The sequence below is a fragment of the Mus pahari genome, chromosome 13 (assembly GCF_900095145.1).
Source record: "Mus pahari chromosome 13, PAHARI_EIJ_v1.1, whole genome shotgun sequence".
NCBI classification, from domain to species: domain Eukaryota; kingdom Metazoa; phylum Chordata; class Mammalia; order Rodentia; family Muridae; genus Mus; species Mus pahari.
Window position 1 is genome coordinate 93,628,739 of NC_034602.1, and position 16,977 is coordinate 93,645,715.

The following is a 16,977-nucleotide window of genomic DNA, read 5'->3' on the forward strand; positions in this document are numbered from 1 at the left end:
CCCAGATGTCCCTCAGCAGAGGAATGGATACAGACAATGTGGTACATTTACACAATGAAGCACTACTCCTTGCCTTTTTCTAGAAGTTTTGCTTTTCTTTAGGAGTAGGGAACTCTTTCAATACCAGCACTCAGAGACTGAGGCAGGCAGGGAGATTTGCAAGTTCTAGGCCAGCCTGGTCTACATAGTGTGTCCCAAGCCAGCTAGCCATATAGTGTTTCTAGAAGTTTTATTTTTCTTCAGAGATTATCCTTCTTGAGGATAGGGTACAAAGGGACAGCAAAAGGAATTTTTCCTAGTGGAATTCCGTCCTTCGAAGCTGATGATTATTGGCAGGTCTAGAACTGCAGGAAGTTTTGAGCCGAGGCTTTCCTTCTGATTGGGGACTTTGTGAGCCGGTTGGGAAGAAGGATTTCGTTTGTCAAAAGCATTGTTGGGTCCAGCCATGGGACACTGGTGGGCAGAGCAGGACCTAAATGGATTCAGAACCCTTCAGGAGATTGGTAGATAACTTGAGGACTAGGGTGAGGGTCGCTGATTCTTGAGGCCTCTCTGCCCTATCTCTGCCAAGCTCGAATTCATTTGTGTCATCTACAGCTTAGGTCTGTGCCGCTCTATCCTTGAAGGGGAAGGGTGGAGCCAGAGAGATGGAGAGTGTGTTCTGTGTGGGTGTCTAGAATGTCCTTATTGCCAAGACTCCTGACTTTTAAAGATATGTTCCATTTCTTAGCCTGTGTCTGGAGGGTAATAGCTACATGCTACGGACAGATGAATGTCAAGTAAGTGCTAACGAAGAAGGAAATGGCCAATGGGGAATAGCCAGTCGTTTTCCTGAAAACTTGAGGCAGCCATTCGTGTTTTTGCAAGCAGCGTTTGCCTTCTTAAACCTGCCCTGTTAGACAGAAAGCAATCCGTGGGACAAATATTAGCTAGTTAGGTTCTGCACTGGACAGACTTTGTCCCTTGGCATTTGAGTGGCCATCAAAACCTGTTGAACTTTTGCTACAAAGTAACTCTGAAGAGGCTGACCGAGGCAGTACAGTTCCTGGATGAGTGCACCGCATGCCCCTCCCCCCCTTAGTCATCAAGATCCTGGCAAAATCAGCTGGGCGAAAAACAGTGGGAGCCCGTAAATTACAGGACCATTCTGAGACAGGGGATGGATCCCAGATGGTCTTTGGCCTTGACTTCTCCCCTAGAACTCACTATTGTCCTAGGAATTCAGAACATAGAGGAAATGACCCAGATTTTATACTTAGCAAAAACCTGGATTCAGCTCTCCAGTGGACCACTCTGTAGCTGAGACATCGGGCCAGTTACTTAACTTCTTGACCCTGTTTCCTCATCTGGGAATATGGCAGCAAGGTTTTTATAGAGCTGTTGGGAAACCGCTAAGACCTAGCTGGTGCAAGATGAGGCGCTAACACCGAATAGGACCTGAATTTGCAGCAGTTTCTTCCTACTGTCAGAATTTAGCTTTTTAAAATGTATATAGAATAATCATAGTTTGTTGTTTCTGTTCTGTTTAGAAACATGAACAACTTAATTAAGCCAACAGGTTGATGCTACAAGGAGTCATCTGTTGTGTGCCTGTTGCCTGATAGTTCCAGGTACAGGGGCAGGCAGGTTGCAAACTCTGGCCAACTCCTGGAACTGGTGAGATCTTGCCTTTGGTAGATTTGAGCCACCTGTTTACGTTTTTACAAATTAAAAAAAGAATAGTTTATTTACATGTTTGTGGGCACTTCTGTGCTGCTGCAGTCATGGAGGTCAGATGACAGATTGTGGGAATTGGCTTTTCCTCCTTCCACCTTGTAGGTTCTCTGCTAGCAGACAAGTGCCTTTACTGCCGAGTCATCTCCCGCTGCGTACCCCACCCCCACCCCTCCACGTGCGCCTTGGTTTAGTACTCTGAATTTACTTTTAAGTCGGTGCCAACCTGTAAAGGCACTTGTCATCAAGCCTGACCACTTAAGTTAGAACCACAGGACCCACGAGGTGGAAGGAGAAAACTGACTCCAGACAGTTGTCCTCTGACCACCACACATACACCGTGTTCCGTATGCGCCGCCCACCTCCCCCGCCATAAATACATTGAAAAAAAAAAGCAGAAAAAGGAAATTAAGTCGGAGTTTGACCAAATTAAAGTCACCTCAGAACTTAATAACTTTTCTGTGATTCATAATCACATGCAAGAAAAGTTAAGGGTTACGGTCTCCGGGAGGATTGGTATATGGTAAATGGGCTGGTGATCCCCTTGGATCTGAATAGAGAGACCCTAGGAGGAACTCAGAATATTTGCAGGGGTCTCCCCCCCACCCCACCCCCCATTTCGTGACAGCTCTATTGCGGTAGCTGTGCACACGCTTCTCTTTTGAGTCAGCTAGGCACAAGACATGTAATTTCCCATCCTGAAGCTCCCTGCTGCGCGTGGATCTGCTGGGATGTGGCTGCTTACTTCCCAGATTTGCATACTCGCTGCCTCCTCTCCCTTGGCAAGGCTCCGGTCTTTATACCTTCCCGGAGGTGATTCTTCTCTTGGGAGGCGGAGGCAGGGTAGGCAGGAGGGAGGCGAAGGCCAAGTGCCCACTGCCCACCCCAGGGAGCCTGAGCGTGAAGTCTGCGCAGGGAGGTGCGTCCTGCAGCTGGGACTGGACCTGCGGCCGGCAGGGGGAGGCCGGACCGGGACAAGTGAGCCTGGTGGCCGCGGACCCCGGCGTGCAATCGCTGGCCGGATGGCTGCTTGTGCGTGTGCGAGCCGCTGCCCCTCGCTCGCTCACTCGCTCCATCCGCGACTGCAGGCTGTTCCGCGGCCCCTCTGCCAACACACTCTCGTTCTCTTTGAAACAGGAAGTGCACTGCTGACTGCAACGTGCTGCCGGCTCCCAGGATGGAGGAGTGAAGTCTCGCGTCGCAGCGGTTCCAGTCCCCCGGAGCCTGCCCGCAGCCGAGTCCTCGAGAGCGCCCTGAGGGAGCAGGGTGGCCACCTGGTCCAGGTGCGCGGGCTGGGGTGGGAAGGAGGGGTCGTTGCTCGCGGGGACTCTCTTGATCGCCTGTGCCTGCCACCATGTCCTCCTCCAGGAGTCTCCGCCACTTTGTCACCACCGCCCAGGTGTGTGGGACAGGGCAGGAAGGTTTGGGAACCTCAGGGTATTCCCCTAGACTGGTGCTCTCCGGGCTGGGCTGCCCTGGGACTGTCTGGGCTGCCTCCTGGAGTCCCTAACTGCCCTCACCGCCCTTTCCAGCTGCTGCCCGGAGCAGTTGCTCTTTGTTCCTCACTTGTTGGCCTGAGGCTGTCTAAATACCTCTCTGGAAAGCTGGAGACTGTTGGGTGTTGCTGAAGTTGGTATGAGGGCGAAAGTGGAGTGGGAAGGAGGAAGCTGGTGAGCTCTGGGCGAAGCTTACGAAAGGCGGGGAAGCTGAGGAGCTGGGTTGCTTGTAGAGCCAGGCTATCACAAACTGAGGGACTTGGTGGTGCAGACACACACCCGGAAAGGTAGGGACCACGAATGAGCGAGCAACAGCAGTGAGTTCTGAGGTGTTTAGTCTGGTGTCTGGCTGGTGAACACTGCTGTGGTTTTGCTGTGTGGAAACATGGTGCTTTATAAATACGAGCCAGACATTTTAAATTTATTAAACTCCAGTTGTCACCAAACTAAAATAGAGATGACTTTCCTGAGACTCACCAGGTAGACATGATTTCTTAACCATGCCTTGCTTGGTTCTGGGTGTTAGTAGGAGGGGGATAGATGCTCCAAGACAGGTGGGTGTACCGTGTAGACCTGGCACCTTTATTTCAGAGGGTGCTTCTCTGCAGGCTTAGATGACTTCTCCCTCAGTGGAGCAAGGCCTTTATTTATTCACAGGAGATGGCCATCTCACTAGGGAACCACTTTGGCTGAGGAGACTCTGTTTGGGATGGTTGTTATGACAAGCTAAATGTCTGAGCCGTGGAGAAGCCAGCAGCAACGTCTTGCTTCTTTTGGAGGCTGAGGTGTGAGCAAGTGGCAGGGGGGAGAAGTGGGAGACTGCCAGAAGGAGAGACTTTTTCTGTACACACTCCAGTCCTTCATCTTGTTGGTTGTCATGCTTTCTCAGAGGCAAGCTGATTACTGGATTTAAGTCCATGCCCCTCAGTGGCAGCCATCCCTTTCGGGGTGGGGTAGGGACCAGTGTCTTACCACATAGCATGGACTGGCCTGATGCTCAGATTGGCTTGCAACTCCACACCAAGTCTAACTGTATCATTCTTACAGCTACATCCTAATGTCACAGTAAAATGTATCTTTGCATAATCAGTTTTGCTTTAAGAGAAAACTGTGCCCCATGTTTTTAGTATCAGCAGTCTGGAGATGGTGTCAGTGATAGAATCTCCTTGTTTCAGGGATTCTTCTGAACATTCATTTATTAAATACCTCTATCACATTGATTTATCCTGTGTGCATATGTGTGTGGGGGCTCACACACGGTGTAGTTGCAGGATTCAGTTCTCTCCTTCCACCATGTGGGTCCCGGGGGATTAACCTGGATCATCAGGCTTGGCTCAGGTGCCTTACCTGCTCTGCCCTTCAGCCAGCCTCAGAGCATTGATCTCTTTAAATTAGATATTTTGAGCACCTTGATAATTTCAGCAGTTGGCATAATATAGTAGCAGTAGCCAAGGTATTTTGTATGGACTGAGCAGTTAATTTCCTCCTTGCTAGATAGATATGCCTTGACTTAGGTTTGAAGTTAACTGTATAGTATCTGTATTTATGCCCCTTCTTTTTCCAGATACTCCCTAAGAGTAAGAACAAATCATCCGAGAAGTCCTCCACCTCTTTCTCTCCTTTTCTTAGTTCTGCTAAGGCTTGAACTCAAGACACTGTGGCCAAGGTCCACCCATTACACTTGATTACACACACATACACACACACACACACACACCACCTCTGAAGGATCTATATGGCCATATTATTATTCATATTTCAGGAGTGTGTATTGCCCTCAGGTTTAGTAATTGCTTGAGGACATTTTTTTTTTAACTTTAATCTTTTTTTAAAAATTTATTTATCACTTGAGGATTTTGATGTCTGACTGTCAGTCTGCTTTAAAATACAGTGGACTGGCTTTTCTGACCCTCTGCTGAAACAGGGTATATTCCCCGTATCAGGAGAGTATGAACTTGAAAGGAATACAGCCTTGGGCACCCTTCTCTGTTTGTAGGACTACTTTCTGTATCTTCCAAGCCAGTTAGTTGGTCTTGGCAGTAGTGAGGTAAAATAGTCCATTTATGCAGAGTGTGAGGCTGATAGGAAGGATGCCAGCCTCTGTAAATGGAGATGCTGGGACTCAGACAGGGGTCTTGGATTTGTGGCTCTTGAGTATTCTGGGAACTTGCTGCCTCAGGGTGAGAGAGCAGTGCTAAATCAGGTAGGCCTTTGCTGGTCCCGAAAAGGACCAGCACATAGGATCAGGTGCCCCCCCCCCCCCNCCCAGTTCGGATTTCTCCTCTTCCTCTGTCTTGTCTAAGCCTCTTCCTTTGTCTGTCATGGGGTTTAATTGCATTTACATGAGTATGATTTATGTTCTGCCAAAATTCTTACAGCGTGTTTTAATCTGCAGCGTCCCATGTCAGGTGTCAGTGGGCACGTGTCCTTTCAGGGAGTTATGCCAGCACCCCACAAGCTTTCAGTATTAAAGAAAACACACTCAGCAGGTCACAGTGATGTATGCTTGTCATCCCAGCACTCAGGAGGCAGAGGCAGGCGGATCTTTATGAGTTCCAGGACAGCCAGGGCGGGTTGCACAGAGAAACCTTGTCTTGGAAAATGGATGGATGGATGGATGGGGGGGGGGGGAGACAGAGGCAGAGAGAGAGAGAGAGAGAGAGAGAGAGAGAGAGAGAGAGAGAGAGAGAGAGAGAGAGAGAGAGAGAGAGAGAGAGAGAGAGAGAGAGACAGAGAGACAGAGAGACAGAGAGAGAGACAGAGAAAAGGACTCTCTGGTTTGTACCTCAGGATGTAATCAGTTTATACCTGCATTGTATAGACAGATCTTTATGAGTTCCAGGACAGCCAACGTAGTTGCACAAAGAAACCCTATCTCGGAAAATAAATAAATAAATAAATAAAAATATTAATTAGTTAATAAATAAGACTCTGGTTTATAGCTCAGGATGTAATTAGTCCATATTTGGGTGTGCAGGCAGATCTCTGTGAGGTCTAGTACTGCCAGGGCAGTTGCACAGAGAAACCCTGTCTCAGAAAATCAATCAGTCAATCAATCAACCAATACAAAAGACTCTGGTTTTGTCTGAGGATGTAATCAGTTCACACCTGGGGTGTATGCTTCTCCCGTGTATGCCATCATGCATCCCCTACTCTCCTGAGTGCTGAGAAGTCCACAGGTGGGGACACAAGGATAAGCTTATCTGCCTTTACAGTAACACATGAAATATTTTTGTAATGGTCCTGAGATGGGAGCAAGGGTGTAGTTTAGGTGGCAGCATGCTTGTGTATCATGTACGGAGTCGTAGGTTTGATTTAGCTCTGTGTAGATTGTCTGTGCTCATGCATGCTTAGAATTCCAGCCTTTGGGAGGGACAGACTGCCTGAGCTACACAGTGAGTTTGAAGCCAGCCTGGGATGCATAAAACCCAGTTTCAAAAACAAAAGTAGTTACGTGGAAGTAAGCTTATTTTATTATCTTTGCATTACTTAAATTTGAGGTGTCCCAAGGTACTAATTAAAATTTGTAGAACATTTTCTTTAGAAAACGATACATAAAACACTTGTCTTCTTCTTAGTTTTAGTGCTTTTAGTGGTCTAAGATCCCAACCGTGGAATACTTTGTTAGAATGTTAGGGAGAAGATAGGAAAGACAAGGAGAAAGGGGGGAAAGTTTTTGACTTTGTTCTTTTCTAAGGGAACGGTGAATTGATACGTGCAGGTTTTCTTAAATGCCACAGGCTGCCATTTCTGTCTGTACTGAGGACTTGCTGGAGCAGTGGGTTTGTCTCTTCCAGCAGGGAGGCTAAGACTGAAGGGTGAGCTGCTTTGATGTTAAATGCCAAGGAGAAGTTCGTGGTCAAGAGCGGGTTTGCAGTGGAGGTCAGCGTAAGCTATGGTTTTCATTGTTTTTAAACCCTCTAACTTTTCTTCCTGTGGATAAAGTGAAAAATACCGTCTCTGTCAGACATTGTATTCCATTGGTTCTCAACTCTTAAAAAAATCAGGATGCTTTTATTTACTAATAGATTTCAAAGGTCTTACCTTCTTTAGAGATGATTTTTGTCACCTGTGGACATTAAATTGCATAATATTACTCAAGTACGTGTGGAGTAATGGCTGTAGGTGGTCTTGTCTGGCTTAGTACTAATGGGTATGGGGCGGGGATTCAGGGGATTCTCCCAGGATCTTAATCCAGTTTAACACCAAAGCTAGCCCACTCCAGACTGAATGGAACGTTCAACATCCACGCTATGTTGCCATCAGACTGTAGAGGTAGATTGCCGCCGTCAGACTGTAGAGTCCTCAGTGGGACTTTTCTTCTTTGTTATACAGTAGATTGGTGATGTGTGACATCCTTCTTTTGAATCTCATCTTGTTTCTAGGCTAATTGTTTCTCGTGGTCAGCTTTGAGATCTTGGAGTTACTCAGTCATAGGTAAAGGGATGTTTTCTTAGCCATCCCCTGCCTAAGCCACAGGCTTCTGTTCTACATCTGCCAGGACTCAGGCACCAACTGCAGAACCACCACTGACTTAGCTGCAGCGGCCTTCGTACCATCCTGTCTTCACTTCCCTCAGGCCAAGAGCGCTCACCCTTAACCTTTACAGTGTGTAAAGGTTATAAGTATAAGCTTGAGGAAAGGGACCTGTTAGTTATCTGTGGTCTGCAGTGCAGAAAATGTTGACATTCATATTGAATCAGCTTCTCTGGCTGCCATTCCAATTGTTAGAACAGGTCTGTGTACTAGGGTTAGTCCATGAAGTTCTTTAGTTAAAAAGGAAAACATGTCTTAGGCCAGGCATAAGTGAGAGTTGGAGGCTAGCTTAGAGTACATACCTTGGTGCACGTGGGCAAACGTGTGTGTGTGTGTGTGTGTGTGTGTGTGTGTGTGTGTGGTGCTTCTATGTGTATGTCTGTATGTATATGTGTGTATGTGTATCTGTGTAGTGTGTGTCTCTTGTCTGTGTATGTGTGTTTCTGTATGTGTCTGTGTGGTATGTGTCTGTGTCTCTGTGTGTGTGTCGTGTGTGTGTGTGTGTGTGTGTGTGTGTGTGTGGTGGTTCTATGTGTATGTCTATGTATATGTGTGTCTCTGTGTCTGTGTGTATATGTATCTGTCTCTGTGTGTGGTGTGTCTGTGTAGTGTGTGTCTCTGTATGTCTGTATGTGTGTGTGTGTGTGTGTGTGGTGTGTCTCTGTGTGTCTCTGTATGTGTCTGATGTGTGGTATGTGTCTGTGTGTGTGTGTGTCTGGTGTGTGTGTGTGCGTATATGTGTGTATGTGTTTGGTGTGTGTGTCCTATTTAGTATCTTATATACTTTCTAGACACTTGATGTATGGTTCTCTTGTTACTATGCATTCTGGGTAATGACCCTTTTTATGAAAAGAAACTGAGGCAGGCATAGATTGTGACCTGTATACACAACGCCTGGCTTGGTCCAGATTTGTGCAGGCCTCAGCCCTTAAACATTCCCCTCTCTGCCTACGGCCCTCTCTCTTCTTACCCCAACCTATAGAGAGCGATGATCATGGTCTCTTTAGTCTGACTTGCCATTTCAGTGAATTGTAAGTTCAAGCCTTGGGGATTGTACTGAAGTTAGGGATGGAGATGTGGGAGAATCAGCATTTTTTGTAAATATTTTGAATTTTCAAAGATGTATCTCCCTTTTCTCTAAGGAACCTGGGTGTATAGAGTTATTGGCTTCATTTTCAAAAGACTTGTTATTATTTTTTATCTATGTTTTTGTCTGGGTGAGTGTGTGAGATGCCCTGGAGTTACCAGTGATTGATTGCACCCTGTGGGTGCTCCTCTTAAATGCTGAGCCATCTCTCCAGCCCTGTGAGTTTTTTTAAACAGTTGTGCACAAGCATTTTTACTGGATTATAATACATGCTGTGCTCATGTTATTAGGGATTATATAAAATGTCAATTTTTAATTTCCACCAATGTCCCATAATGACTTAACTTGTTTTGGGGGAAAATGGTCTCCTTTGCTATGCACACCAGGCTGGCCTTGGACTCACAGAGATCCACCTACCTCTGCCTCCTGAGTACTGAGATTAAAGGCCACCATGCCTGATATCATGTAGTGTCTTAGTTTCCCTTTTACGTTTTCACGCAAGTTTGTGTGAGCATTTCTCCTGCAGATGTGTGTGAGCATTTCTCCCGTAGGTGTGTGTGAGCATTTCTCCTGCAGGTGTGTGTGAGCATGTCTCCCTGCCATCGCCTCGGTTTGCCAACCCCTCCCTATTGGTGCTGTTCATTGCTCTGGATGGATAGCTTTTCTTTCCTTCCATGTCATTAGTGTACAGTGATTTTTATGTCTAGGAACCCATATGACTTATCTCACTAGCAGATTTCCTGTGGTTCCTAAGTGGGTAGGTCCTAACTGGCCCCCATAGTTTAACTTTTTCTTTTGGGGATCACTGTTGAAGATGAAATTGCTTTATTGATCGCCTTCTCTGAGTATCCTTTCATGTCTTTGGCATATCTCCTTTTTTTCTGTTGACTCTCTGCTTTCCTTGAAAGTATTTTTATAGGGTATCTGATACGGTCCATGAATTAATGTTTTCTTGCTCTTCAAAAAATATTAAAAATATTGTCTTTAAAAATGTGTGTTTGTGTCTGTGAATAGGTACGTGCACATGTCTCATTACTTTCTAGAACTATATCTACTTATATAGAATATTCTGGAATCTTATCCTTTAATGGCAACTTACTTTTAGATTACTTAAACACTTAACTGGAAACAAGGTTAGATACGAAGCCAGGATTTTGTGCATCACCAATTTAATGTACAACAAAGAGGAAAAATGTCATCCAGCAATGAAAAGGCGTCCCTGGAGGCCAGAGGCTAGTTCAAGTCTAGCCTGGGCTATGTTGGAAGACCCTGACTCAAAAGAACTAAACCCAAACTCTACAACTTCTAAGTAGGATTTATACTTTTATTATTTCCCTCTCCTTCTCTTGTGTGCGAGCGTGTGTGCGTGCATGCACACACACACACACACATAGGGACTCATAGCTGAGCATGTTAGCACACACCCTTAATCCCAGCACTTGAGAGACAGAGCCAGGTGGATCTCCTGAATTTGAGCCAACCTGGTCTACTGAATGAGTTGCAGAATAGCCAAGGCTATGAAGAGAAACCCTGTCTCAAAATAAGTGAAAGAATGAATGACTAACTCAGACCTTAAACTTAATATGTAGCTGAGTATGGTCCTCCTGCCCACAGCCTTGGAGTGCTAGGGTTATAGATGATGTCATCCAGCCTATTTTAGCATGAACCCATTTTGATACTTTTTGTTCTTTTAAGATGTATTTACTTACTTTATGCATATGATTATACCGTAACTATCTTCAGACACACCAGAAGAGGTCATTGGATTCCGCTAAGATGGTTGTGAGCCACTATGTGGTTGCTGGGAATTGAACTCGGGACCTCTGGAAAAGCAGTCAGTGCTCTTAACAGCTAAGCCATCTATCTCTCTAGTCCCCCATTTTGATACTTTTAAAGGGTCATATTTTGAGGGTCAGCATTACTTTATCATCCAATACAGTTCTGCAGTTCCTGTACTGTGGTGGTGGTGGGTTCTGTTCAGTTGACTGGCTTGTGTGTACCTGGGCCTTCGACACTATTTCATTGTTACAGGTACATTTATATAACTTAATCTTGTTTGCATAATTATCATATTAATGTAAGTTAAGAAGTTCACAGATGGTTTAAGTTTGTTCTTGTAGATTTTTGGTGATAGCAGGGATCAGGGTTTCCCATGTGATAGCAAGCCTTCTACCGACTTCTTGCCCTTGTTTGTGTGTCTTAAGTCTTTTATTTTATTATATTTTACTTGTGGCAGGCTCTGCTGTATCCCCAGCTAGTCTCTAGCTTGTAGCCAGTGACAAATTCAGACTTGTAATTCCCATCTTCACCTCCTCAGTGCTGGGATTAGAGACGTGTTCCACCACACCTGGCTCTGCAGTACTGGAGATCAAACCCAGGGCTTCGCGCATGCCAGCCAGACGCTAGGCCAATTAAGCTGTGGCCACAGCTGCCGCTGTAACTCTTTAGACACAGAAGTACATTTTGTAAATGTGTCTGCTGACATGGAACATGCTGTAGTTCTCATTCGAAGGCCGCTTGCTTTCAGCCTCTTTATACTCCTGCCTGCCTGCTGGCAGCATGGCTTTCTTTGCTCTGGTCCTCATTGCGGGGCGATGGTGTCTTTGCTTAGAGATTTTGCTTTCTTCTTCAGTGCTCTACATGACCTTGGGTGGTTTTGAATGTTTTATGAGGTATGATGTGGTAATACTTGGGCATACTTTTTTTTTATTTTTTTAAGTTTTTCAAGACAGGGTTTCTCTGTATTGCCCTTGCTGTCCTGGAACTCACTTTGTAGACCAGGCTGGCCTTGAACTCAGAAATCCACCTGCCTCTGCCTCCCGGGTACGGGCATACCTTTGAAAGCCTGTTAATTGTAGATGTCTCTTTATTACCGGGGAAACAGCATCAGTTTCCATCTACTCTACTCCAACTTTCCCCCGCTCCAGTGCATTCTCAAGACACGGGGTCTCGTTTCTGCAACTTACATTACACTGAGAACTACATTATGTCATTTTACTGAGTACTGCATTATGTTACATTAAGTAAGCTTTTGCATTTCTGGGCAAAATAAGTGAACGTTGCTTAGATTTTTATTATAAATAAACTTGAGATCACTGAGTAAATACATTTGGTCTCAGTGAATATTTCGGGACAGGGTATTGTAGTCCAAAGATGGCGGTGTCCTTTCCCATCTGGTTTAGGAATATATGGATTTTAGGCCGTGGTTTTTGTTTTGTTTTGTTTGTTTGTTTGTTTGTTTGAGACAGGGTCTCACCATGGAGCTCTGGCTGTCCTGGAACTCACTATGTAGAGACTTGGCTGGCCTCAAATTTCGGAGAGATCCACGTTTGTACTTTCCAAGTGGTGGGATTAAAGGCAAAGTGCCACCATGCCTGCCCTTACTTAGGTTTCACATTTTTTTTTTTAAATTTTTTTTTTTAAGTTTTTATTTATTTATTTTTAAAGATTTAGTTATTTATTATATGTAAGTACACTGTAGCTGTCTTCAGACACTCCAGAAGAGGGAGTCAGATCTCATTAAGGATGGTTGTGAGCCACCATGTGGTTGCTGGGATTTGAACTCTGCACCTTTGGAAGAGCAGTCAGGTGCTCTTACCTGCTGAGCCATCTCACCAGCCCAGGTTTCACTTTTATAGCACAGTCTCGTGTAGCCCAGGCTGGCCTCAGACTCATTATGTATCTGAAGATGTCCTTGAACTTCTGATCCTTCCACCTTCATTTCTCCAAGTCTGGGATTACAGTTGTGTGCCACCGTGCCCCGTTAGTGCTGTGCTAGGGTTTGAACACCTTTATGCTTTTTTAGTGCTGAGCAAATACTCTACAGCTGGACTACATCTTCAACCCTTTGTCTGTAGTTCTTCAAAGAGAGCTTGATATTTATTTAATTACTGATGATCATTAAGCTTGTATTAAGTCTGATGAAATTAGGTGCCTGTTCTGTCTCCAGAACCTGCTTCCACAGATAAACCCGACCTCTGTGCTGTTCTAGTTGCTCTCCCAACTCCCATGCTTTAAACAGAATCTCCTACCTGTGTGACTTAACGCTTACGGAGGACTTGATCAACGTTTCCATTTTTTTGTTGTTGTTCAGGTTCTTCTGGGTTACCCTCAGCAGCCATCAGACCTACCTTTCCTACTAAACTTTCCCCTGTCATTATCCTAATACGATTAGCATCCAAGCTATGTCACCCAGTCTACGATATTTGCCAAGCTCCAAACGGCAAAGTCTCAGGTCCCCTTCCGCCTTCCTAGTTCTTTTGTTAGGTTTGGAGGGTGCTGTGGAGAATGGGCAAGAGCCTGGGCTCAGGACAGGCACGGAAACGACTGCCTAAAGTTCTGCTCACAAGGTGGACCATGCAGCACTAAGCAGAACTCGAGCATTAAAGACAACGTGGGATACGTTACACCAGGACAGGAGACAGAGAGTAGGACACAAAGAAGCCGATTTTGTGTCTTCCCGTCTTGTGAGGAAAAGAATTGCTGGTGTTTGGTGTGAATGTAAGTTACCAAGCTGAGGAGGAAAAAGCCGTGTCCTCGTGGAAGCTGCTGCAGCCACGGTTTAGAGACAGGAGAGGCCAGTGTGCCTGTGACACAGAAGAGTGGCTGGGATGAGCGTCAGGAGTGTGGAGGAGGAGTGGAGGTGCCTCTGTTTAGCTCACATCCAGGATCCTCTGTGATAGCCTGAAAATGTGGGCTTTATCCCAACGGGTCGCGCAATCTCAGGACTTAGGAAATGCTCAATTTCCTTTCTCAGCTGTGGGAACTAGACCCAGAAATCCCATGGTTCTGCAGTAGCCGCAGTGATCCAGCTGAGACATTGTGCTCTGCAGCTGGAGTGACAAGAGACAGAAAGGAGATAGTGACCGGCAAGAATTGGTGTCTGGCCGGGTGTGGTGGCGCATGCCTTTAATCCCAGCACTTGGGAGGCAGAGGAAGGGAGGGGAGTCAAGAAGGAAACAGAAGAGCTGTGGTTGGGCATTGCCTCTGGGCTGTCCTTAGGAAGGACGGAAAGCCCAAGGGCAGGTTTCGAGAGGATACTGAGTTTGTTTAGAAAACTTTCTGACACTCATTTGTATACTTGGTGGGGTTGGGAGTCACATGGTCCACAGAATACACGCACAGGTCAAGGGACAACTGGCAGGCGTCAGTTCTGTCCTTCTGTCTTCCACGTTCCAGGAGGTGGGAGGGTGGGGTGGACTGGGTTTGTGAGTCTTGGCAGCGTGTGCCCTTACCCACGGAGCCATCATGGCGGTCCTTTGAGTCTGTGTGAAGTGAAGCTGGGGTGTCTGTAGGGCACCTCGAAGTGTGGGCCCGGGGAGGAATGTGAACACAAGGCCAGGCACACATGGCTGGACCAGCCTAGCCACGGATGTAATTGACATCCTCCAGGCATGGCTAACGGATCAAAGACAGAGTGAGCAAACAGAAAGGAGTTAGTCATCTAATCCTTCCAGGACCTGTGTGGAAGAATGACTGCTGTTGTCCTTTTCATGCACCATAAGGAGCCAAGTTGCCAGGCAGGGAGCAGCTGCCTCACGTGAAGGGACCAGGGCGTATCATCAGCGAGGAGGACAGAGGTGACTAGTTTTGGTCAGGTATTCATTTGGTATTACAAAGTGAACCCAGGTCAGGTTAAGTGGCTGCGGAGATTATTGTAATAACTTAACAAGCTACGAAGGTGATAGGACACTCTTTTTACAAGTAAGCCTCTAATCTTTCTCTAGGCTCTTAGAGAGCCGGGAACCTGGGTACTTCCTTCCCCCTGCGTTTTGCTGTTATACAACTCAGTGCTTGGAAAATTCTTCACAGGAAGAAGAAACAGGGTGTAACAGACTCAGTGAAATGTGTTTTATTTTTTTACAAAATTCACCCATTTAAGGCCGAGAAGGCTATCCCGTCACCACGCCTCTTTCTCTAGTTTCTCAGAGTCTTTCCCCCTCATAATTAAATATTCTTCAAAGTGAGGCAGAGTTGAAAAAATGAAAACCATTTCATCTTGAACTTAGGCCGTAGTCTCTGAATGCATTCTCCCATTTCCTGAGAAACAACAGGAAGGATATGCTTCCTCAAAATAAACCCAGTAGCCCGAGTGTGAACTCAGGGCAGTGGAGATCAAAGATTCCAGCACCTCATCCAGTGGGAGCTTTACAGTTGCTGTGGATGTTTTAGCTTGGCATGAAGTGTGAGAATGTGTGTGTGTGTGTGTGTGTGTGTGTGTGTGTGTGTGTGAATGTGTGTGTGATGTGTATGTGTGCATGTGTGTGAGAGTGTGTGAGAGAGTGTGTGAGTGAGAATGCATGTGTGTGTGAGAATATGTGTGTGAGTGTGTGAGTGAGAATGCATGTGTGAGTGTGAGAATACGTGTGTGTGTGTGTGTGTGTGTGAGAGAGAGAGAGAGAGAGAGAGAGAGAGAGAGAGAGAGAGAGAGAGAGAGAGAGACTTGGACATTCCTTAAGTGTGCTTGAACTGCTCTTGGCTTCAGTGTCCTCCCTCCTGTGTCCTGGAGTCTAAGATGTAGTATGGAATGCTCAGTGGGGACACGACATCACAGTTCGGGAGACAGAGCACCATCTGCCTTTCTGCCTTGTGGCTTGAATCAGAATGGCCCCATAGCCCTGTATAGTTCAATGTTTATTCAGTAGAAGGATTAGGAGGTGTGGCCTTTTGGAAGAAGTGTGTCACTAGGGGTGGACTTCGAGGTTTCACAAGCCCATGCCAGACCAGTGTGTCTCTGTGTCTCTTGTCTGTCTGCTTATGGATCAAGATTCAGCTCTCAGCTACCGCTCCAGCTTCATGCTCTTTTCCATGATGATCAAGGACTAACCCTCTGGTACTGAAAGCCAGCCTGTAATTAAATGCTTTCTGTTATGAGAGTTGCCTTGGTCATGGTGTCTCTCCACAGTGGTAGAGCAGTGACTAAGAAAACATGCATCTATTTGGAGGTAAACCCTGTAGCCCAGGAAGCTGTCTCCTGCTGTTCTGGTAGAAAAGAGGCAACAGCTCACACACTGAGCTCTGTTGAGAATGAAGTCTGTGACAGTAATTATATAGGAGTCTGTCTGTCTGTCTTTAGGTGGGAATAGGATGCTTATTAATACTTACTTCCAGAGATGGGATTCCACATGTAGTTCTCTGTTCTGTCCTTGGTGTACAGTAGGTCAGTTTATTTTGTATAATTAGCACCTCTGTAGGGTCATACTTTCAACAGACTAAGTTACCCCCACCACCCACACCCCAGCACCATTTGTCTCTTAAGAAAAGGTAGAGAGAGCCAGGCGGTGGTGGCCTACACCTATAACCCTTGCACTTGGGAGGCAGAGGCAGGATGATCTCTGAGTTGGAGGCCAGCCTGTTAGACTGAGAATCCCTGTCTCGAAAAATAAACAAACAAAATGGGTGGGGAGAGGGGGAGGGAGAGAGAAGAAAAGAAAGAGAAAAAGAGAGGATAAAAAGAGCAGGCACAGCTCAGCAGTGTGCAGCACAGGAGTCACCCACATGAGGCCCTGCTCCATCCCAAGCACGGAAAGCGAACGTGAACACAGGGGAAGAGAGACCTCAGAGCGGCCCAACGCTGCTGTTTCTCTGTCTCTTTACTTTTGACCCAAGTCTTTGTATTTAGTGGGTTTCTTGTGCACAGCGTTTCCCCTACTTTACCAGTCCATCGTTCTAAGCGTATCCAAGTCTTTCACGTTGAATTGGGTCAGTGATGGAGGGTAGTGTTTGCCGTGTTAGAAGTTGCTCTTTAGCTGCCTTGGACCTTGGCTACCCCTTGGCTGATGTAGGTGGTTTTTGTTTATTTGATTGTTTTGTTTCTCACTATGTTGTTCAGGTGGGCGTCCACTCACTCTCAGTCCTCAGGTGTGTGTCTACTCTCGCAGTTCTCAGGTGGGTGCTTACTCTCAGTCCTTAGGTGTGTGTCTGCTCTCTCAGTCCTCAGGTGGGTGCTTACTCTCAGTCCTCAGGTGAGTGCTTACTCTCAGGCCTCAGGTGTATGTCTGCTTACTCAGTCCTCAGGTGGGTGTTTACTCTCAGGCCTCAGGTGTGTGTCTGCTCACTCTCAGTCCCCATGTGGGTGCTTATTCTCAGTCTTCAGGTGTGTGTCTGCTCTCGAAGTCCTCAGGTGGGTGCTTACTCTCAGTCCTC

At 46.3% G+C, this 16,977-nt stretch overlaps 1 protein-coding gene across 5 annotated transcripts in view; it reads left to right on the forward strand.

The window, feature by feature from the left end:
* Positions 1 to 16,977, forward strand: part of Lrrc8d (leucine rich repeat containing 8 VRAC subunit D) — a 109,358-nt gene that overhangs the window by 27,241 nt on the left and 65,140 nt on the right. For all 5 annotated transcript variants that reach the window (XM_021210838.2, XM_029545529.1, XM_029545530.1 and 2 more), the window contains one exon: positions 2,851 to 2,996. The gene's annotated coding sequence lies outside the window, so the exon portion shown is untranslated. The remainder of the gene's footprint in view (positions 1 to 2,850; positions 2,997 to 16,977) is intronic.